At 42.9% G+C, this 23,326-nt stretch overlaps 1 protein-coding gene and 1 long non-coding RNA gene across 5 annotated transcripts in view; both read right to left on the bottom strand.

Annotated features, from left to right (window-relative positions):
- RIPOR2 (RHO family interacting cell polarization regulator 2) overlaps window positions 1-2,212 on the bottom strand; it is a 226,434-nt gene extending 224,222 nt beyond the window's left edge. For all 3 annotated transcript variants that reach the window (XM_046004528.1, XM_046004524.1, XM_046004530.1), the window contains exon 1: window positions 2,163-2,212. The gene's annotated coding sequence lies outside the window, so the exon portion shown is untranslated. The remainder of the gene's footprint in view (window positions 1-2,162) is intronic.
- Window positions 2,213-15,528: 13,316 nt separating this feature from the next.
- The window catches only part of LOC123941419, a 34,800-nt gene continuing 27,002 nt past the window's right edge, over window positions 15,529-23,326 (bottom strand). For both annotated transcript variants that reach the window (XR_006818276.1, XR_006818275.1), the window contains exon 4: window positions 15,529-15,662. This is a non-coding gene — a long non-coding RNA (uncharacterized LOC123941419). The remainder of the gene's footprint in view (window positions 15,663-23,326) is intronic.

Here is a 23,326-nt window from a genome sequence, read left to right on the forward strand (position 1 = left end):
TTTCAGAAAAATAGACTCTTCCTGCCAAGTCTGGCAGCCTGTCTGAATGCTAAACATGGGAACGCTGGGAAGTGGAGGGAGATGAGAGATGACACTTCTAGGCCAAGCTGCCCCCTCAGCTGATCCTCACAGAGTAATACTCCTAATTTGCCTGTGGGGGCTGCTGCTGCTGATTACCGGGACGAGCGATTTGTGTGGCTTTCGGTGAGACGCGTTCTCACAGGGAGAGATCACACGGGGCTGGCCGTTACCGCAGGCCTCGACAGCCAAGGAGTTCTCTCTTGGGCTGACAGGGGCCGTCCTTTGAGCTGGGTCAGTCTCCAGGCCAGGGAGACAGGACGGTCCCTGGTAGGGGCAGAGTCTGAGAGTCCCTAGTTCCTGACCCCATTTCAGAATATTCTGGCCACCTCGGTGGACACCAATGACTGAAATCCAACCGCGCCAGTTCATTTCTTTGGGCTAAAGACACGTCTATTGTTAAAATGTAAGCCTTTCAAGAGAGAGAACACACTTCCCTGTGACATTAACCAGGACTTTCTGGGTTTGGAAGCAATGGAAACTTAATTCAAAACGGTGTGAGCATAAAAGAGGGTTTAATTGGCTCAGTCATCAGGGCGGATGGGCTTCAAGCACCGCTCGATCGGGTGCCAGAGCGAAGTCATCCAAATGTACTTCCCATCGCCAGCTTTGAGATTTCTCTGTGCTTGCTGCATTTTTCGGTGACAGAGCCGGCCTGCAGTAACTCTCTACTGTCCTCCTAACCCCAGAGCAAGGAGCACCCCTTGTCCCACCAGCCCAGCAAAAATCTCAGGACTGCTTCTCATTGGCTTAAGCCGAGTCATGGAGTCTCCATGAACCAGTCACTGCGGCTCTGACTGATGAGGCCTCCGTCCTGCACAGGTGGCTGGAGTGGAGAAGAGGGGTCAGCCCCGCCCAAAGACTGGGAGTGGGTGGTTCTGCAGAGACAACGCAAGTGCTCTTACCAAGAGAGGGGAGGATGGGTAACGGGAAGACAAAACCAGCATCTGTCCACCACATTTATGCTTGATTTTCATACCTCTGCAATCGTGCCGAGCAAAGAGCAGCTCCCCGAGAGATGAGGCATAGCAGAGATTGCAAAGACAAGTCCAGAGCCAGGCGCACTGTACTAGGGAACCAGGCTGGGGTGGGGAACACTGCATGAGAGCTCCTTGAGTTGCTGGGGGGCAACCCAGATACCCTGAGAGGTTAACAGTATCTTCTTAGGAGCTGAGAAAAATTCAACACCTTGCAAAAATCCGGACTTGAATTCCAGATAGCTTGATAGTTCCGGGCAGGGGGCTGGCCCTACAGCTCACAATTCATACCAGTAGGTTGCCTGCCCCAGACGTGTAATATCAGCCTTCAGCCGAGGATGAAATACTCTATGAAGACCTTCTGCATTGTGATCCCAGGATCCTTCAGCATGCTCCAGGTGGGATATTGGTGCCCGCCCGGCAGGGATAACTGTGATAAAACCAGGAAGGGCATCCGTCTTTTTAGTTGGACCAGTCCATCATCTCTTTTTGACTCATATGACTCTCAGGCAGCTAAGAGTTACCGAGCACCCCACTATGACACTCGTGAGGTCTGGCCTCACACCCCTTCTGCGGAGGAGGAACTAGATCTTACAGAAAGGAAGTGATGGATCCAGGACGCAGACGCCATTTACCCTCATTAAACACTAGACCACCACTAAGAATTTGAAAGCAAAAGTAGCTGGGGAGATATGGAGGGATACAATTTAAAGCAAGTGGCGAGAAGGGGTAGGGAAAAAATCCAGGTAGACAAGACATGGCTGTGGACAGTCTGAACAGGGGCAAGGCACCAAACGATGATGAGAGCACACTGCCCTTTGTTTGCTGAGATGACACACTCTGGTAGGACAGCCACATAACTGATGGTCTAAACCAACACTGTTTGAGAATGAGAGGGCACTGTTAATAATGAGGCCAGGGAGACGGTAACAAATCCAGGCCAGCTTGGGCAAACAAAGACTCGGGGTCCCTCTCACTGGAGCTAGGCTTTCTCCCAATAGTGGTGATGGACGTGTGTGGATTCACCCACGCATCCATCCCTCAGCCCCGTCATCCCGCATCCTTGTGTGGGCTGCAGGATGGCCGCTGAGGGATGCACCAACTGACCTTGATCTTTGAGGCCCTGGGCTCTCACCAGTTGAGTTCATTTCCAGACACTGTAGAGAGAGGGGATGAAAGACACCATGTAAATAATTAACTTATTTAGTTAACCCAATGATTAACTAAGCAAGGCAGTATAGATAAAGGATGCCCCTTTGAGGTTTAGGTTTGGATCCCACTCTGTGAACTTGGGCAAGTGTCTCCGGGGCTCGGATTCCTGAGCTGTAAAATGGGAATGAGGGCACAGAATGCTTGAGCTTTCACTTCATCTTGGGCACTGGGCCAACCCCTCTATGTGGGTACTTAATCGCAGCATCGTTATAACAGTATGAGGCAGGTACTGATGCTCTCCCCATTTTGCAGACTGAGGCACTGAAGCCCAGTGAGCTACTTACTCTACGTTGTATAGTTTGTAAGTACCTGTCTGGCTTTTTCCCCGCAAAGATTTTATTTATTTATTTATTTATTTATTTATTTATTTTGAGAGAGCATGAGCCGGAGTGAGGGAAGGGCAGAGGCAGAGGGAAAAGGAGACTCTGCACTGAGCAGGGAGCCCGATGCCGAGCTCCATCCCAGGACCCCCAAGATCACCTGAGCTGAAACCAAGAGTCAACCGTTCAACAGACTGAGCCCCCCAGGAGTCCCCAGTCAATACCTGCCTTATGGGGGTTGGTTTTGGTAACTAAATGAGACAACGCTTATTAAAAAGTGAGCATACTGAGAGAAAGCCAACAGAAGCCCTGGATAAATGATTAGTCTTTAATGACAATAATTTAGGCTTCAGTATTACTGTTATCTTACATTTGGCATTTAGAAGGCACTACGATGGGTCATACTTCTACCTCACCCTATGGCAGGAAGAGTCTCTGACTAAAAATCTTTAATACTACTTAATACCCAAAGAGGACAGCACTGTTGACATGACCCATCTCTAAGAAGCCCAAGAATCTGAAGCATCCACGCCGTTCTTGCTGCAGCTGGGGAAGAGAAATATCTACAGGTATCCTTAAACCCAGACAGTTATAAGAAAATTTAAAAAATCCTCTGTGGGGAGAAGGCAGATGTGGAAGAGAGAGAATAGTTGTTCAGTCATCTGCCCCAATTCCTCCCTGAAGGAGGCTTGTGAGTTGGAAACACATTCCCAGGGCCCCAGAGTACATGCCAGCCATCAACCCTTGCAAAGGTCCTGGGGCCCCCGTGAGATCACTTGAAGCACCTCCCTCGACCCCTGCATGATGCTGAGGCAGAGGGCGCAGGAGAGAGAAGCACTGAGGCACTGAGCGATGCCACAGGCCTCCTGTCCATCTACCAGCAAAGCCACACCTGATGGGTTAGGACCAGGGCTCCCTACGCAAGAAGAGTCAAGTTCCAGTTTCCGGATCCAAGCAGATGGTGTGACCTTGGGCAAGTTAGTTACCTAGCTTCTGGGGCCTTGGTTTCCTTGTTGGTAAAAGAGAGAGAAGAAAACCTTCCTTGTATTTCCAAAGAAGCAAAGCATGTTGCATGCTTCACGGAGTGCCTAACCCTTAGCAGAGTGCCTAACCCTTAGCAGAGTTCCATAAATGGTAACTGTTGTTACTATTAAGTATTAACTGAAAATGACCCTGTATGACACAGTAGGACCACAGGGATATACAATCCCTGACTTTCAGAGCCTATAGACACAAAGAAAACAGACTAAGGGCCATAAAATGATGGGCCCTCTGGCAGGTGCTCAGCAGTCTGGGAAGATGGGGCTGGGGGTTAGAGGAGACATGGGTGCAGACAGCCGCATGCTGTGGGTGCCCAGAAGGTAAGAGCTGAAGATGGTTGGGGTCTGCACAGAAACAAAGAGAGAAAAAGCTCAGTGGAAGCTAGAGGGGGCTGGAGGGAGGAGTGCCAAAGAAACGGGACATGTGACATTTGGGAAGGAGACAGGAAGATGGTAGTCACTGCTCACCCCACCTGCCCTACCTCCGAAGTTCATCTCAGGGCTGGGCAGATGCCCCTACAGGAGCCCTCTCTTCCCTACCACCAAGGCTTTCACAATTCACCAGCCTCAAGGAACCAGCATGGGAGTGGAGAACAGCTGAAACCACACTCGGGAACAAGAGCTGGATACAGGTTTCTCTGCAGTGACCGAACATTACATACAAAATTCCACACGTGGTGCTATGAATTGCTGATATGGATCACTCCTTCGCTTCCAGTATCAACTGATAAAGACCCGTGGCTGAGTGTGGGGACAAGCGTGAACTCTGTTCTGCTGGGGTTTCTGTGGTTCTCTGGTTATGCCGTCCCTGGCTCCTCTGTGCCCAGAGCTACTCTGCCGGGGGCTGAGTCTGATAAATGCTAGAACTACCTGACTGGTCATCAAAGAACATTCTCCCCTGTGGTACAGCACTGTAAGTTCAGAGCATTCTGCAATTATATGCCAAAGGAGTTCTTGCTTTCTCTAATGAGCTTTGCAAACTGTCAGCCTAAGATGAAGTTTGATCTGGGAAGGATTTCTTCCTTTATTTGCCCAGTTTTGTAGCACTGCCCTTTCTCCTTAATCTTTCAGTTGTCTCTTCTGCCCTACGTCACTGATGAGAGATGAGAATGAATTTTCTTCTCTTGATGGGAAGAGTCCATTTCTGAAGGGGCTTAAGTTCCAAACGGTTCTCTGTGGGAGCAGGAACACAAGAGCCATATTCCTTGGGTGATGTTATTGAAGAATAACCTGTCTGCCTTCGTCAACACTTGGTAGAAAGTACGCAGTGATGACATGGTGACAGGAATCAAGATTCTCAGCCATGTGCCATTTCCAGAATTCACTTCCAGTTCCACAGAGCTGCCCCTGAGCAGCTGGAGAGGTCAGGCAGCTGGGACTCACGGCCATAGTAGTCAGAAATGCTCTCTCTGGTCACTGCGTATCAAATGTCTGGTTGAACTGCATCCTTAATAACGTCTGTCTACCCAGAGGGCAATGTTTGTTCCCGGCCTGTGAGGCCGCTGATAGTTCCATTTTTTCCCAGAGAAATATTGGCCTGAGGCCCCCGGAAACATTGCTCCATTGCCCAGCCTTAGAAGAATTTGCCTGACCTATTTTGTGGAAGAAAATTCACCCTGGTCCTATGGTTGTATCATGCAAAAAGGAGAAATCAAAGTTTTTGCTGCTGACAAGGTCCCATTTACTTGAGTCAGTTATAGTCACTGAAATGATCAGCCCTATAAATGTTGTTTTAATGGAGACAAGGTCTTCACAGGTCCAGATTGGGTAGATCTGTGCCTCAAAAAGGAAGAACTCCCTTCTTCATTCAGTTATTGGGTGGGGCCATCATTCTGCGAGGATCAGACTGTCATTAACACATGGGCTGCTCTCTCCCAGACTACACCTTCAATCGTGTGATATTTGCAGTTACCGCCGAGCAACACAATCCTCCCATCTTGGTTTTTCATGTAAACAGGAGAGTAAAGCTACCAACTTCTCATCCTCCCATAAAGGGAGGCTGAGGAGAAACTTAAACACCTAATCCTTACAAGATGACATTTCAGGTTTCTATGCGCTGAAGGGAGGGTTCATTAAGAGGGAAAGGCCCCAGACAGGCAGCTCTTCCCTCATCCACATTGGCTCAGAGAGGCACCCTATGCAAAGAAGGTAGGACGGGGGTGCCAGGTGATGATGTCCAAGACAGGAGGTAACATTGTTCTGACCAATAAAGCCAAGTTTGAACTCCACTATTTGGCAAGTTAGAAAAATCTCTTTTCCTTCTTAAAATTTGAGATGACTTTCTCAGAAAATAAACATTTGTTCCTAGACCTGTGGGTCTGAGTCAACCTTCACCTGCACTCTTACCTGGAGGAGAATTTGTCTCTGAGAGGGACCACACTCAGAGTGCCCATGCCTGCCCTGATAGTGGGAGACCTCCGAGCCAAAGCCAGCGGGTCCCCCACTGTCAGCCGGGAATCTGCATGTCTTGGGGTGAAGGCCAGAGCTGACAGCACCCCCGAGGCCCCTGAGGAATTATTTGGGTAAATATTCCAGGCTGGAGGAAATGCAATACCTGGGAACAGACAGGGTCCTGGGCTCAGTTCCTATGGATGGAAACCAAATTGTGGGTGAAGGATGCCTGGGTGAGATAGGAAATTGCGTTTTTAATTTTACTTTTTCTCCCACTGAAATATGATTTTTAATCTTTCTTCTTGATTTGAAAGCAGAGAAAACTGCATGCACTTCACGAGGCTCTCTTGTAAAGGATTTAGCAACCCCCACAGCTCAGAAAGGGGGTCCCCTGGAGCCGGCGCAGGGCTGTGATCTGGTCCTCTTGCGCCACCTATTGACAGCATCGCTCACTGCGGTTTCCGGACGCACCTACAAGGCCCGTTTGTTTTGGGGACCACAGTGAGATGGGCATCATCTCATCTGGAAAATTAAGACTACTCAGGGCACGTTTTCTGCATTCAAATTAAAATAGGTTTATAGAGTCCGCAGAGGAACATACATGTTCTAACAATCGAGGTTACCTATTTTATTGGGCAACTTCACTCTGATTTTCAACTGCTAAAATAATACATAAGCATAACAGGAGGCAAAGTTCTGTTTTCTTTCTTCCATTAGGTTAATACATAAAGGTACTGCATATTTTTAAGGTTTTTGTTGTTGCTTTTTAGAAAATATGACCAACCTAAAGGTATTAAAGGAACTTTTAGAAGATAAATAGTTAATGACTACAATTTGCATGCAAGAGAGTGGGAAGCAAATTAACATTAAGAATCAGTGGGAGTCCCCATGTGCAAATAGAGCATGGGAAATTGTCCATATGTGACAGAGTCTTGTACTTTCACTGGAAGACTGAGAAGATGCTATCCAGCGCACAGTGGTTTATATCCTTCCATTCAACAATCCAACTTCAAGAATTCCATCCCAAGGAAAGAATTCAAAACTATGGGAAAAGTAATGTGGATGGTATTCTTCATAAGATCGGTTAATGTTCAACAACAGAAGGCTTAAGGTTACGGTTCATTCAGAATATGGAATATTACAGAGGCACGAGAATTACTTTAACATGTAGCAATATGAGAAATGTGTATCCATGAAGATACAAACTAGTAGATAAAAAGTAATATTAAATAAAACTGGAAAAGAATATTAAAAATATGAAAGCCGAGTTAGAGTCTCTTATGTTACGCATACCAATATTTCTGTTTTCCTAATTATATAACAGATACAGAAGTGCATTCTTGTTGTAACACATGTAAGTTAATCAGAAGCGTATTAAGTAAGACGTGGAGGATCCCATAATCTGCCTGCCCCTAGCTTGTCTGCTCCCTAGCAATAATGTAAGCTCTCCAGATCTTCTTCCTTAGAATTACACACACACACACACATACACACACACACACGATTACATGTAGTGTTATTTTAACATAAAAGTGATAATACTGTATTTCTTGCAACTCGATTCTCCTAAAAATATGTATTACAGGTCTTTCTGGATCAATAAATACAGATCTCATTTTTTTAAAACCACCATTTTGGGGCACCTGGGTGGCTCAGTGGGTTAAACGCTCTGCCTTCAGCTCAGGTTATGATCCCAGGGTCCTGGGATCGAGCCCCAGGTTGGGCTCTCTGCTCGGCAGGGAGCCTGCTTTTCCCCTCTCTCTCTCTGCCTGCCTCTCTGCCTACTTGTGATCTCTGTCAAGTAAATAAACAAAATCTTTAAAAAAAAACGTTTAATTTGATCAACTGTAATACATTTAACTATTTCACAATTGATACTCATTTTTTCTAATTCTTAAAATGATAATAATTCCGCAAGTGACCCCTTGTATATGTATCTTGGTACACCCTATTAATGAATTTAAGCTTCTTTTCATTTTTTTAGTAGCCATTTTTGTATTTCATTAGAGAATTTCCTATCCATATCTTTTGCAAATTTTTCTATTACATTGTTTACATTTTTATTATTGATTTGTTGGGACCCTCAATGAATTTTTAGATTTTGAGATTTCACTGGATTTAGAGATTGGTGCAACATAGAATGTTTTTGTCCAGAACATAATTTTTTAAAATATTTTATTTATTTATTTGACAGAGAGAGAGAGAGATCACAAGTAGGCAGAGAGGTCGACAGAGAGAGAGGAGGAAGCAGGCTTCTTGCTGAGCAGAGACCCCGATGCGGGGCTGGATCCCAGGACCCTGAGATCATGACCTGAGCCGAAGGCAGAGGCTTAACCCACTGAGCCACCCAGACGCCCCCAGAACATAATTTTTTAAAAATTTTATCTTATTTAAATTCAATTAATTAACATATAGTGTATTATTATTGGTTTCAGAAGGAGAGGTCAGGGATTCATCAGTTGCATACAACACCCAGTACTCATTACATCACGTGCCCTCCTTAATGCCCATCACCCAGTTACCCCCTTCCCTGCCCAGCCCCCCTCCAGTAACCCTCAGTTTGTTTCCTATAGTTAAGAGTCTCTTATGATTTTTCACTTCTCTGAGCTCATCTTATTTTATTTTTCCCTCCCTTCCCCTATGATCCTCTCTTTTTTTCTTAAGTTCCAGCTCTAAGTGAAATCATGACAATTGTCTTTTCTGATTGACTTACTTCACTTAGTATAATACCCTCTACTTCCACTCACATCATTCAAATGGTTAGGATTTCATTTTTTTGATGGCTGAGATATATATTCTGTTGTATACATATAATACGTCTTCTTTATCCATTCATCTGTTGATGGACATCTGGGCTCTTTCCATAGTTTGACTATTGTGGACACTGCTGCTATAAACACTGGTGTGCATGTGCCCCTTCGGATCACTACATTTGTATCATTTAGGGTAAATCCCTAGTAGTGCAATTGCTGGGTCGCAGGGTAGCTCTATTTTCAACTTTTTGAGGAACCTCCACACTGTCTTCCAGAGTGGCTGCTCCAGCTTGCATTCCCACCAACAGCCTAGGAGGGTTCCCCTTTCTCCGCATCCTCACCAACATCTGTCGTTTCCTGAGTGGCTAATTTTAGCCACAGACTGTAATGTGTTTTCCCATTTATTCTGGTCTCTTTTTATATTCCTTGGGAAAATGTTACTGCTTTTCTTTATTTAAATCTTGTTCACTTCTTGTTATATATTACATAAAGGAAGACATTTTTCAATGGTTATTTACATAACTAAAATAATTTTAATGGAAACAATTACTAGCTCCAGCTGAAAACATAGCAGTTTTTTAAAGCTATAATGGTCTGTCAAGTAATAACCCAAAAGGGTGTAATTATTGGCTACTCATTTGCTTGTATACAAGGAAAGTCAAAAGATTGATTTCATGTCCTCTAACAAACCAAAAACATGATTTAGACACAAAAAATAAAACATAAAAAGAGAGAGGAAGAACCACAGCTCAGGAATAGTAAGTCTTGTTTTCTTTTTGTTGGGTAAGCTGCAGATCAGCTGGTGTGCACAGCAGCGGGGGGGCATCCAGCTGTGGGCAGCTGGGTCATCAAAGAGAATAATGCCAGTTACTTCACAATCCTCCCAAACTCCTTGACCACTTGACCTATGAGGTCTTCCTATCAGGACAACTCTACAGTATCTCCCTGTGCCCTCTCTCTGCACCCCACCTTCATTAGGCCAGGCCTCATCATTTCCCTTGTTAGAATCTTCCCAACCCCAACAGATGTAAATAAAGTCGGCTAATGATAATGTTTCTGGTACAATTTTTTTCAAAAAAACAGGCTGGAACATGATAACCTGATCTTACGGTTCTGAAAAGATGTACAAGAATGGCCTTGATAATTTGGAGGAAAGAGAGCAATAAAAGAGAATTCACCCCACCTGCTGTCAGAACATGCTACAAAACTAAAATATGTGAATAGCAAGACACTGGCACAGAAACAGTTAAGTCTATCAAATGGACAGAACGAGTTGCCCTTTCCCAACCTGCCCTTGGCGAGTCCCACCTCGCCAGTTTCTGCACCATGATGCTGGGACACACCATGGGGCCACAGGTGAGCTGCCCCGCACCCAAAACAAGTTTTCCAAAACTCTCATTTTTCCTTGAGAAAAGTAAAGCACTCCTTTAGAAGATATTTTTGAATTTCAAAAACATAGAAATTTTATGATTATCTTGTTGGTTTTTATCTTAATTGTGCTGTGGTCTGAGAACACACTATGTATGATTTAAATCTTTGAAATTTGCCAATACTTGCCTTATAGCTTAACATATCATCATTTTGCTTAAAAGACCTGCGTATCCTTGAAAAGAATGGGTAATCTGTAGGTGTTGGGGGCAATCTTCTATGTTTATTGGTTTCTCTATTCAATTGTATTGTTCAACTCTTCCACACATTTACCAAGTTTGTGAGTCTGACTGGTTTATCATTTATTGACAGAGGTGTGTGCAGATATCTCACTATGATTTCAATTTCTTTGTCATGTCATTCTTTTCTTTATATATAATGTTATGCTATTTATTATATACATATAAATTTAGATTTTTATATCTTCTTGGTTCATTAAAACTTTTAACATTATGGGGATGCCTGGGTGGCTCAGTGGTTTAAGTCTCTGCCTTCGGCTCAGGTCATGATCTCAGGGTCCTGGGATCGAGCCCCGCATCGGGCTCTCTGCTCAGTGGGGAGCCTGTTTCTCCCTCTCTCTCTGCCTGCCTCTCTGCCTACTTGTGACCTCTCTGTCAAATAAATAAAATATTAAAAAAAAAAAAACTTTTAACATTGTGGAGACTTAAGAGGCCATGAAAACGTGGAGAGAGTTCATATGGAAAAGGGTAGGAAGGGTGCAGACTTGATCAGGAGCCAGACTGACCCCAGGTATCTGACTGTGGAAGGAAGGGATGATGTGGGCATGGAGAGGGGAGAGGAGCAGAACTCACGCTAGGCACTCAAAGCACAGGGACTGGGAAGACAAATCCCCACAACATTTTGCTTTGAAAATCAGAGGGGATTAACTTTGTGAGTTCTTGTAAACAGTGGGGCTTAATATCTGGAACTTTAAAAATCAGTGGGTTCACTTGTTGTTTAAGTGGTTAAGTTGGTTAAGCATCGGACTCTTGGTTTCAGCTCAGGTCATGATGTCAGGGTTGTGAGATCAAGCCCCATGTCCGGCTCTACACTCAGCATGGAGTCTGCTTGAAATATTCTCTCCCTCTCCCTCTGCCCCTCCTGCTAGTGTGCTCTCTCTCTCTTTAAAATAAATAAATCTTTTAAAAATTTTTAAAATTTAAAATCAGTGGGCTTATCCCTGGAGATTCCAGAGGGGGGATAGGAAGCTGATTGCCTGCTTTCAAAGAGGTAAGTGTGAAGATACTGCATAGAAACGGCAATTTGAAAAATGTCTGGGGCATACAGGAGGGAGATTTGTTTGCTAATCTCAGAGTGGGTGCTGGAAGGGCAGGAGTTGTTGGGAGAACTCTCCAAGAACAAAACAGGTGTTATTTCCCTCCCTTGACCTGCAGCCTAGACACATGGACACATATGGAAACCAATGCAGTGTGAACGCTCTCCACCCAGCTTGCTAACAGTGAGTCCTCCCAGCCCCCAGTCTTCTGCAGTCACACCCCATCCATCTTGGCCTCAGCAGTTTTCCCATTAGCTGCAAAGCCATTCCCACAGCAGACTGGTCCAGGCCTTGATGACGTCACCCCTGCTGTGGACCCATCTGTAGCAGCAGTCATCTAAAGTAGAGCCACAAGCCTGGCCGTGTGTCAGCACACCTGATAGGGCCCAGCACTACACCAAACTGACCTCAGCCCTTAGGAGAGGGGAAGATAACCACATACACCAGTCCCACTTGGCCCTAGCGGTGAGCTGGGGGCAGACATCTAGTCTGACTGCAGGCCCTGCCCACCAGTGAAAGCTTCTCAGGGGACAACACAGGGAGAACACTCGGCAGGTTGGTGCTCCTGCAGCTCTGGCAAATACCTGATCTGACTCAACTCAAGCCCAAATCAGTCCCAGACTGGCCCATTACCACCACAGGGCCCAAACACTGCCCACAACAGTCAACGAGAGCCATTACAGCCAGCTGGACTGAAGGTAGACACAGCTCAGCCATAACATACCACACACACAGAAGACACCCCTGAAGCACCAAGTTCTGGAGAAGAGGGGACCCTGCACTGCAGGGCACTCCAGAACCTCTTCCTCATAAGGCCACTACCTTCAAGAATAGGAAACACAGCTAACTTTCCTAACACATAGAAACAGTTACAGAGAGTTAGACAAAATGAGAAGACAGAGGAATATATCCCCAATGAAAAAACAAGACAAAATTACAGCAAGATTGCTAAATGACATGGAGAAGAACAAATATGTCCAAAAGAGAATTTTAAGTAATGGTCCCAAAGACATTCAGTGAACTAAAGAAGAGTGGAAGATCTCAGTGAGACCCTCAAAAAAGGGATAGAAAACATGGATAATAACCAACTAGAGATGAAGAACTCAGTAACTGAAATTAAGAACCTAAATGGAATAAATGGTAGACTAAAGGAAGCAGAATAGATTTGTGACCTGGACAATGGAGTAAGAGAAAGCAATCAGGCTGAACGAGAGAGGAAAAAAAATAATATATGAAAATAGACTAAGGGAACTCAACAACACTGTCATCAAGGGTGATGACATTCACATTACGGGGATACCAGAAGGAGAAGAGAGAGAACAGGAAGCAGAAACTTTACTTGAAGAAATAATACCTGAAAACTTCCATATCTGGGGAAGGAAACAGAAATCCAGATCCACAGAGAGTCCCCAACAAAATCAACCTCTGGAGGTCCACACCAAGACACATAGTAATTACAGTGGTAAAAAGTGGTGATAAAGGGAGAATTTTAAAAAGCAACAAGAGAATAGAAAACAGTTACATACAAGGGAAACTCCACAAGGCCATCAGCTGATTTTTCAGCAGAAGCTTTGCAGGCCAGAGATTGTGCCGTGCTATACTCAAAGTGCTGAAAGGAAAAAATCCGCAACCAAGAACACTCTATCCACCAAGGCTTTCATTCCAAATAGGAGAGCTAAAGCGTTTCCCAGACAAACAGAAGTTAAAGGAATTCATCAACACTAAGCCAGGCTTACAAGAAATGTTAAAGGGGACTCTTTGAGCGGAAGATAAGACCGTACGTAGGAATAAGAAAAGTAGGAAACATAAAAGCACTAAGATTAAGCATATTCATAAGAATCAGTCAAGGGATTCACAAAATAAAAGTATGTAAAGTATAACAACATATATAAAAAATGTGGATGAGAGAGGAATAAAATTTTGTTTTGTTTTTTTTTTTTAGAATGGGTTCAAACTTAAGTGACCATCAACTTAATACAGATTGCTATATGAAGATGTTATATATAAATCTAATGGTAAGCACAAATCAAAAGCCAGTAATAGATATACAAAAAATAGAGAAAAGGGAATCCAAGTATATCACTAAAGAAAACCAGCACCCATGAGAGAGGAAAGAGAAGTACTACAAATACAACCATATAAAAAGAAACAAAATGGCAATAAGTACATACCTATCAATAATTATTTTGAATGTAAATGGACTAAATGCTCCAATCAAAAGACATTGGATGATAGAATGGATAAAAATGCAAGACCCATCTGTATGCTGCCTACAAGAGACACATTTCAGACCTAGAGAGACACCTGCAGATGAAAGAGAGAGGATGGAGAAGCATTTATCATGCACATGGAAGTGAAAAGAAAGCAGGGCAGTAATACTTCTATGGGACAAACTAGACTTTAAAACAAAGACTGTGACAAGAGACAAAGAAGGTCACTACATAATCATAAAGGGAACAATCCAACAAGAAGATATAGTAATTGTAAATGTTTATGCACCCAACAGGGAAGCATCCAAATACATAAGGCAGCTAATAACAAGCTTTATAAAGGAAATAATCAATACTAATACAATAACAGTAGAGGATTTTAACACCCCACTTACATCAATGGATAGAGCATCCAAATAGAATACCAGCAAGGACACAGTGGCTTTGAATGACACATTGGACCAGATGGATCTAACAGATACATTCAAAGCATTCTATCCTAAAACAGAAGAATACATATTCTTTCCAAGTGCACATGGAATATTCTCCAGGACAGATCACATATTAAGCTACAAAACAAGTCTCAATACACTCAAAAGATTTAAGTCATAATACCATGCACCTCACAAAGCTATGAAACTGGAAATCAACCACAAGAAAAAATCTAGAAAGAGCACAAATACATGGAGGTTAATAGATGCCACTAAACAATGAGTGGATCAATTAAGAAATCAAAGAGGAAATTTTAAAAATACATGGAAACAAATGAAAATGAAAACACAACAGTCCAAACCTTCAGGACGTAGCAAAAATGACTCTAGAAGGAAGTTTATAATAATACAGGCCTACCTCAAGAAGCAAGAAAAATCTCAATTAAACAACCTACCCTTATGCCTAAAGGAACTAGCAAAAGAAGAACAAACAAAACACAAAACCAGTAGAAAGAAGGAAATAAAGATTAGAGTAGAAATAAATGATATAGAAATAAACCAAAACAAAACCAGTAGAACAGATCAATGAAACCAGGAACCAGTTCTTTGAAAAGATCGACAAAATGACAAACATCTATTCAGACTCGTCAAAATAACATAGAGTAAAAATCAGAAATGCAAGAGTAGGAACCAAAACTACAGAAAAAAAAGGATTATAAAAAATATTATGAAAAACTATATGCCAAAATATTGGACCACCTGGAAGAAAAGGTTAAGATCCTAGAAACATATAACCTCCCAAAACTGAATCAGAAAGAATAGAAAATCTGAATGTATCGATTAACAGCAGTGAAATTGAGTTAGTAATCAAAAAACTCCCAACAAACAGAAGTCCAGGACCAGGCTGCTCTCTCAGAGGTGAATTCCACCAAACATTTAAAGAAGAATTGATATCTATTTTCATCTTATTTCAAAAAATAGAGAGGAAGGAAAACTTCTAAATTCATTCCATGAGGCCAGAATTACCCTGATACCAAAACCAGATAAAGAACTACAAAAAAAGAAAACTATAGGCCAGTATATCTGATGAACACAGATGTGAAAATCCTCAGCAAAATATGAGCAAACTAAACCCAATAATACATTAAAAAAGATTATTCATCATAATCAAGCGGGATTTATTCTTGGGATGCAGGAGTGGCTCAACATCAGCAAATCAGTCAGTATGATACATCACATACAAGTCAGTCAGTGTAATACATCACATCAATAAAAGAAAGGATAAAAACCATGTGATCATTTCAATAGATGCAGCAAAAGCATTTGATGAAGTACAGTATCTATTCTTGATAAAAGCCCTTAGCGAAGTAGGTTTAAATGGAACTTACCTCAACCTAATAAATGCCATATATGAAAAATCCACTGCCAACATCATACTCGATGGTGAAAAACTGAGAGCTTTTTCCCTAAAATCAGGAACAAGACAAGGATGTCCACTCTCACCACTTCTTTTGAGCACAGTACCGGAGGTCCTCGCCACAGCAATCTGACAACAGAAAGAAGTAAAAGGCATCCAAATTAGTAAGGAAGATATAACACCATTTGCAAATGTAGTGGACATCAGGGCAAGGTGCAAAGGATAATTTCACAGTGTTTGGCTTATGTCACGGAAATGAGATTTGAGAGGGAAAGAGGACAGGTAATGTGGGGTAGAACGAGAAAGAGGACAGTGAAATAGACACAGCTTAGATAAGTGAGAAGCAAAGTGAGGACATGTAGGGTCAAGGGTCTTGGTGAAATCAGAGTTGCTGGAGTGAGGGTATTAGAAGGACATCGCTGGAAAGTTGGCAGGAAAATAAAGATAGGCTTGGTGGCAAGAAAACAAATCCACATTTTAAGATAATCTTTATTGTTCATCATATACATTTTAACATGCATTCTATTTATATATATTACATTTATTTTTCAGTAACAATTAGAATAATTTACTATACAGTGTAAATCACAAAATAGGATACCTGAATTACAAGCATTTCTGTATAATGTGTGAGGTGAACCAGAGCAATGGAACATCACTGCTGCTAATCTCAAAGAAAAACAGATCAACATTTCCATTACCAAGTGTGAATTTAGGTGTTTAAGGAGACTAACTCCACCCCTAGATTTTTGTATCTTCAGAATTAAAGAGGTAGTATATATAATCAGAAACCCGATTTTGATGTTCACTCAATGAGAGGTATATGTGTATGTTGTACTAGAAACAGCAACATGTAAAATGGAAACGTTGTGAACAATCACATTTTCTAGGGATAGATTTGCATGGCTGTGCCTTAATCCTGCAAATATCATCAAAGACTACAGACAGTGGCAGAAACAGATAAATTAGCTGCCTATCTTAAGCACTGAAACAACTGATCTACATGTTCAGAAGAGGATTTCCCCATTTTTTCAAGGTATTGATCTTTATTGTTGATTTTTCTATTGATTTTGAAAGGTTTTTGTCTACAAAGCTTATTTTATTACTAGTTAGTATTCATATTTTTTATTAGTCAAAGATTTTTCCATTTCTTAGAATTCATGAGCTGCACAAAATGGCCAATTTTGTCCCTGAATCAACATCCAGTCAGTCCCAATGAAATTTTACTATTGAGGGAAGACTCTGTAGCCTTATTTTAACAAATATATGATTTCAACAAAGCTTTCTGAAAAACTGAAGACAGCTCATGAGCCCTCTTACCCAAAATTAATGGACCCTATTTGGGCAATCAATCTATTAAGGAACAAAATAGATTCTTTTTTTTTTTTAAGATTTTATTTATTTATTTGACAGACAGAGATTTCAAGTAGGGAGAGAGGCAGGCAGAGAGAGAGAGGAGGAAGCAGGCTCCCCGCTGAGCAGAGAACCCGACGCGGGGCTTGATCCCAGGACCCCAGGATCACGACCTGAGCCGAAGGCAGAGGCTTTAACCCACTGGGCCACCCAGGCGCCCCAAAATAGATTCTTCTTTTACAATTCTATTTGAAGTTTTTCCTCCTTCCTGTTTTCTTCTTTTGACCATTCATTTACCTATTTCTCTCCTTTCTTCTCTTTTTCTGGCCCAATGTTTGCTCCCCCACCCCTTTCTGGTTTCCTCATCGTCCCCTAGAGAATTCGGTCTCCTCTTGTTCTATTTCTTCAATACTTGGATTTAATCTCTTTCCATTAGGCTTTGTTTCCCATAGACGATCTGTTCCTGTGTGGTCTTCAGTTCTTTTCCAGAGAACTGGGCGTGCAATAAGGAAAACAGAAGTGATCTGGCTATGTAGTCACCCACAGACATAAAATACGTGAACATCTCACAAGTGCAATATGTAATTATCCATTCTTGATGTCAGTAAGGTGTAAGTCCCTTTGGCATAAACTTCCTGTGTTTAAGATATGGCATCAGTAATATCCCAAATTTTGTTTGCTTGGCATCTCTGTGAATTAAAGATATTAAGTATAAATCTCATTTTAATACTTTTTCATTTTTTATCGCATTGTTTTAAAGATTTATTTAGAGAGCACGTGTGTGTGGGTGCGCAAGTGGGGGGGAGGGGGAGGAGAGGGAGAGAGTCTTCTGCAGGCTTCACAATGAGCACTGAGCCCCATGTGGGGCTAGAGCTCATGACCCTGAGATCATGACCTGAGCTGAAATCAAGAGTCAGACACTTAACCAACTGAGCCACCCAGGTGCCCTAGTACAAATTTTTAACCTTATTCTTCAGTTTGAGTTACATAGCCTTTGAGGTTTCAAGATCAGCGGGAATCTGAAACTGGAACATGAGCTGGACTCTTCTCCCAACTTTTGCTGGATTCACCAAATGACACTGTAGGTCACAGGATGCTCCTGTTTATTTCATCAGGCAGAGATGGTCTGTGTTTATCCCTCACTTACCAGGTGCTACTCACTCTCTCAGAAGTGCCTGACGTGTGACCTAGCCCCATGAGGTAGGTGTTCCTATTAGATCCACGTCACAGATGAAAACCGGACACACAGGGAGGTCCACTAATTTGTCCAAGGTCACACGGTAAGTGGCAGAGCCAAGGTTTGAACTAGAGAATTCAGACTCCAAGTCTGAGGTGCTGACCTCCGTGCATTATTGCTTCCCCGATTCAACAACTTCAAAATGCACACGCTGACCTCCTGACTTTGTTACCTTCATCTCTGCTCCTGTTCATTCACCCACTTACACAGAAGCACCCCAGACCATCTCTCTGAACCGCTCCAGCTCCAAGACCCTGAATGCTTTCTCCATCCATTCCTCCTTCCCTTCCATGACTCCTGGCTTTCCTAACTACTGGGCATGCTTAGTGTCTCCACTGAGCCCCCCTGCCTCTACTCTCCCAGTGCCACTCATGCCTCTTCTCTGCTCCCTTCTCTGTCACTCCGGGAGAACTTGCCAAGGCTCTAATTTGCCTTGCATTTTTATTCCTTTTAACTTCACCCACTCCTTCCATGTGGAATATTCTACCATAGTTCCTCCATTTCAGCTTTATGAAGAACTTGACCCAAACTCTGAGCCACACTCCAAATACCACCTCCCCTCCCCACCCAAAGACTACCTTTTCCAGAACGTTCTTCTTGGTCATTTCAAAAAGTCAGATGTAATCTCTCTCTCCACAGTGTTTGTAACGCAAATATAATCTACCTTACAATCCAGTTGTAAGTGAACTCCCTCGGCATCCCTTCTAGTTTACAATTGTCACTGAGGAGATCTAGCCCAGTGCCTTGTACTAGACTGGAGAACAGAAGAAAGAACTAGAATATGAAACAAAGAACTTCACAACTGAAAAAAATGTTCTACTTTGAACCTTAATTTTACTGGTAAGGACACTGATGCCCAGCTTAAGAGGCAAGTCTTACTGAAGGTGGGAGATTCACTGTTCCTTCCTTCTTTATTGCTTACCATAAATAAAATCACGTGTTCTCTGGGCTCTGTGCTAAGCACAGGCAAAAGTATTTACTTATAAGAAATTCACAGTCTACTGACCAGACGAGAAAACAGATTATTAGGACACAATGTGATGGGATAGCTGTTTGTGGGATAAATAAACATATAAATAAACGGATGAGTAAAAGAATTCACTATCTTTGTAGTAATATTATGCAATTGTTCTAATAGTAAATGTGAGGAAACATAACTTAATTCAGTTAGTAAAATTATATCCCAAGTGGTAGGAAGAAACGTCAAATAGAATTTGAGCCAGACAGGCTGGTCTTCATCAGCCTGAAAAAGAGAGTGGTCCACTGCAAACGGAGAGGTGAGGTTTTCCATCAGACTCTGTTTTTAGCTTTTCTCCCTTTGGTTTTTGCTGCTGCTTTGCACATATTCAGGATTTAGTTCTTTTTTTTTCTTTTAAAGATTTTATTTATTTATTTGACAGACAGAGATCACAAGTAGGCAGAGAGGCAGGCAGAGAGGGAGTGGGAGGCAGGCTCCCTGCCGAGTAGAGAACCCGATGAGGGGCTCGATCTCAGGACCCTGGGATCATGACCCGAGCCGAAGGCAGAGGCTTAACCCACTGAGCCACCAGGCACCCCAGGTTTTAGTTCTGAACGCTCACACTACCTGGGATAAGTTCTGTCTTGTTTATTAACTGTCTGTGTGGTCGCCTCAACCAGAGAGAAGATCCTATGGTCTTGGACGGGACGCACCCGCTATTCATTTTGTTTACTTATTTTTAAGCTTGAATGTTCTTGTAATGTTAGCTCTTCTCACTCCCCTGAGAGTTAGGTTTTCTGGCAGGCATGGTGCCTGATTAATTTAGATGGCAGAGAGAGTATGCCGGGGATTAGGCGGGGGGTGTCTCCCAGACTTCCAGGATGCCTCACCTGGGAAGCTCAGGCATGCGCTACCCACAGTGCATCAGGAAGGACCTCCAGCCGGGTGGTGTTAGAGGCAGTTTGATTTGAAAATGGTGCAAAACCTCTAAAAGAGATAAAGAAGAGAAACACGTTTTGGAAACTTCCGTGACCACTGTTTGGCCAGGTTCTGTCTGGTATCTGGTACTCAGGCCCCCTGAGGAAGGCACTTCCACACTGTTTCAGCTCTCTGTGTAGACTAGCATTTTCAGTTCGCTGAATGCAGTCCCTTCCAACAGGACAACTGTGCCTTATTTTTATTTTACCACGATGTGCTTTGCTTTAAGGAATTCTATGTGAAAATAAAGATTTATGTTCTGTAGACAAAAGCATTAGAACCTGGTACTAGTAAGGGTACAGGTGAGTGAGTCCTCTCCTATGTGTATCTGGGGGAGGAAAGCGGCTTGCTGAGAGACCAGGCAGAGCACACCTGAAGCCTAGGCACTGCGCATGCTCCTGAGACATCTGCCCCACCCCCTACCCCCACACACCCTGAGGAAATCGAAGGAGAGTGTGCAAGACACATCTACAGGTTAATTTGCCAAATCAGAATCAGTTTCGAATAGTGAAAAGTTAGAAATAGCTTACAGGTAGATCAAGATGGTTCGGTAAACAGGCAAGTACAAAAGTATGTATGACAGGACTCTATTTTTACAAAAAATGCATGTGTATGGGCTTGCAAACTAAAGGGAAAGATTAACCAGGCACCAGGATCTCAACGGCTCTCTTGGGGTGGTGGGTTTATTCGTGGTTTTAACTTTTTTTTTTTAATTTATTTTGAATTTAACTTAAAAATTTTTTTTAATTAACTTTTCTCAAATTTTGAATAGAGATATATCATTTTTAAAACCAGAAAAATAGTCAATAAACTCATAAATCTCATTTGAAGAGAAACAAAGACAAACTAGCTGTGACTGTTTCCCAAGATTCATTAAGGAATCTTCTTACATATACAGCCTGCATTATCAAAACAACAGAACTAAATAGTCTTTAGCATCAATATTCTAGAAGCTTCCAAGAGGAAACTGTTTTCTTAGGAAAAAATAACCTCTCAAGTCTCCCCAAAAGTTGCTTCACGCCTTTTTTTCCAGAACAAGAAGTCAGGTGTATGTTCTGTTTGAAAATGAACAAAAGTTAAAATGTTTTACAACCATTACAAAGTTTGAGCTTTGGGGCACCTTGCTGACTCGGTTAGTGGGGCCTGCGACACCTGATCTTGGGGTTGGTGAGTTCAAGCCCCACGTTGGGTGTAGAAATTACCTAAAAATAAAACCTTAAAAAAAATTGGGGGCTGATCTGTGTGTCTCAACACAAGGGGTACCAAGGATACACTGATGAGTTTAAAAAAAAAAAAATGCAAGTTACAGAGCGTATGTACTAGGAGAAGATTAAAAGAAAAAAACAGCAATAACAGACTTTTTCCTCCGACTCTATGGGACATTTTATTGAGAACAACTCTAGTTAGCAGAATGTTGATATACTCAGAAACTAGCCTGGGACAATATCCACTGAGCTTATTCAGAGTTATCAAGAGTTTGCTGGGGAGAGTGGGTGGAGGGTGAGGCAGAAAAGAGATGGGGTTTTGTGGGAAGGGTGGGGAGATTATTTACTTTTTATTTTACAAACTTCAACGTTCTTTACCTTTTCTAAAAATAATTTTAAAACATTCATAAGGTAGTAAGTCAGAAAGAAAGAAAGAGAGAGAGAGAAGGGAAGGAAGGGAGGGGAGGGAAGGAGAGATAGATTTTAAGACTTGCTTGCGGTATGCAAGCTCAAGGCAGAGCCAGAGGGTAGGTTTTGCTTATTCACAATTAAATTCCTGCATTTTTCAGAGGGTCAGTGCTAAAGATAAGAAATGATTCTCCCTCTTGGTGATTCTTTTGCAAATATAAAAATAGCAAATGAGCCTTTTTGACATTTCAGCTCAAATGTTCCAATTATGATTTTTTAATTAAAGATTTTATTTATTTATTTGAGAGAGACAGAGAGAGAGTATGAGCAGGGTGAGGGGCAGAGGGAAAACAGACTCCTTTCTGAGCAGGGAGCCCAATGAGGGGCTCGATCCCAGTACCCCAGGATCATGACCTGAGCCAAAGGCAGATGCTTAACTGACTGAGCCACCCAGGCGTTCCCCAAATACAATCTTAAAGATGTACACAATTTTGTGATGAGAGACTTACATAGGTTTGAAGTGGAGGCAGAAACTCAGTGGGCCATTCCCCTTAACCAACCAGTTCACCAAATTCACACAAGGTTGGGCACAGGCAAAAATGTGACATGGGGAAGAACTGTCTTCATTGACCACAGCTTTGTCACATAAACACGGCCCCTCATTCTTCTCTTGGCAAATACACACCTTGCCTCTAATAATGTCCCTTTACCTCCTATACTAAAAACTACTTGCAGAAGGGACTGAAACACATCTGTATGAATGTACAAATGACTTGCCTAATCAGACTTGCTTTTCATAGTTAACAAAGGAATGAAGCTCTAATGGTGGAATCTCACATATCCATCAGAATCTGGGGGTACGGTCCAGCCCTGACTCTGCTTATATATACCGATGGCCTCCCCTGTAGTGGTCTAGCATGTGACAGGCATTTCAGACTTAGAGATGACGGTATGTCAGGATCCCGCTGCAGCCGGGTTGGAATCCTACATACAAGTCATCCTGGAGTAGACCGTTCTTCGCCACGTCTCTGAGGATGTCAACCTGGCTCCACAACTGAAACAGTGTGGACCAGCTAGCCGGGGTGACCCGGTCAGCACCGAGTATCAGCTCCTCATGTTCCTGGGAAAAGCAGCTACCTAGGATGGCAGGGGCGTGGACAGTCATGGAGAAAAGTCAAACGGGGTAGATATCACAGGCTAGGGAGAGAGAAGGGACCGTGACGGCTCCAGAAACTAAAGGAAGGAGAATAGGAAAGGGCTCAGGAGTTGGGGAGCAGGCCCAGCAGCTGAGAGCACAGACTGAGTCTCATCGCTGGGTTCAAATCCAGGCTTCAGATGTGGGAAATGGACAACCATTCTACACTCTGGCTTTTCTCCTCTGTAAAATGAGGATAATGGAACATTTGTCAGAGGCTGTCACATGGATTAACAGAATTAGAACTTTCAAGGAGGCCTGGTGCACGGTAAGCTCTCCGTGAATGTACGCACTGCAGTGCTACTCTGCAGCTGGAGTCTTTAGTCTCCTTCCAGAACATTCAGCGACAAAGCAGAGGGGGCAAGTGTACAGAGCAGTGTGTGTGTGTGTTTCAGGCCACCACGGAGCAAGAGTCCTTGAATTAGGTGGCCAAGCACTTACCTCTCGAGAATGCCAACT

Source organism: Meles meles, chromosome 5, assembly GCF_922984935.1.
Source record: "Meles meles chromosome 5, mMelMel3.1 paternal haplotype, whole genome shotgun sequence".
Classification (NCBI taxonomy): Eukaryota; Metazoa; Chordata; class Mammalia; order Carnivora; family Mustelidae; genus Meles; species Meles meles.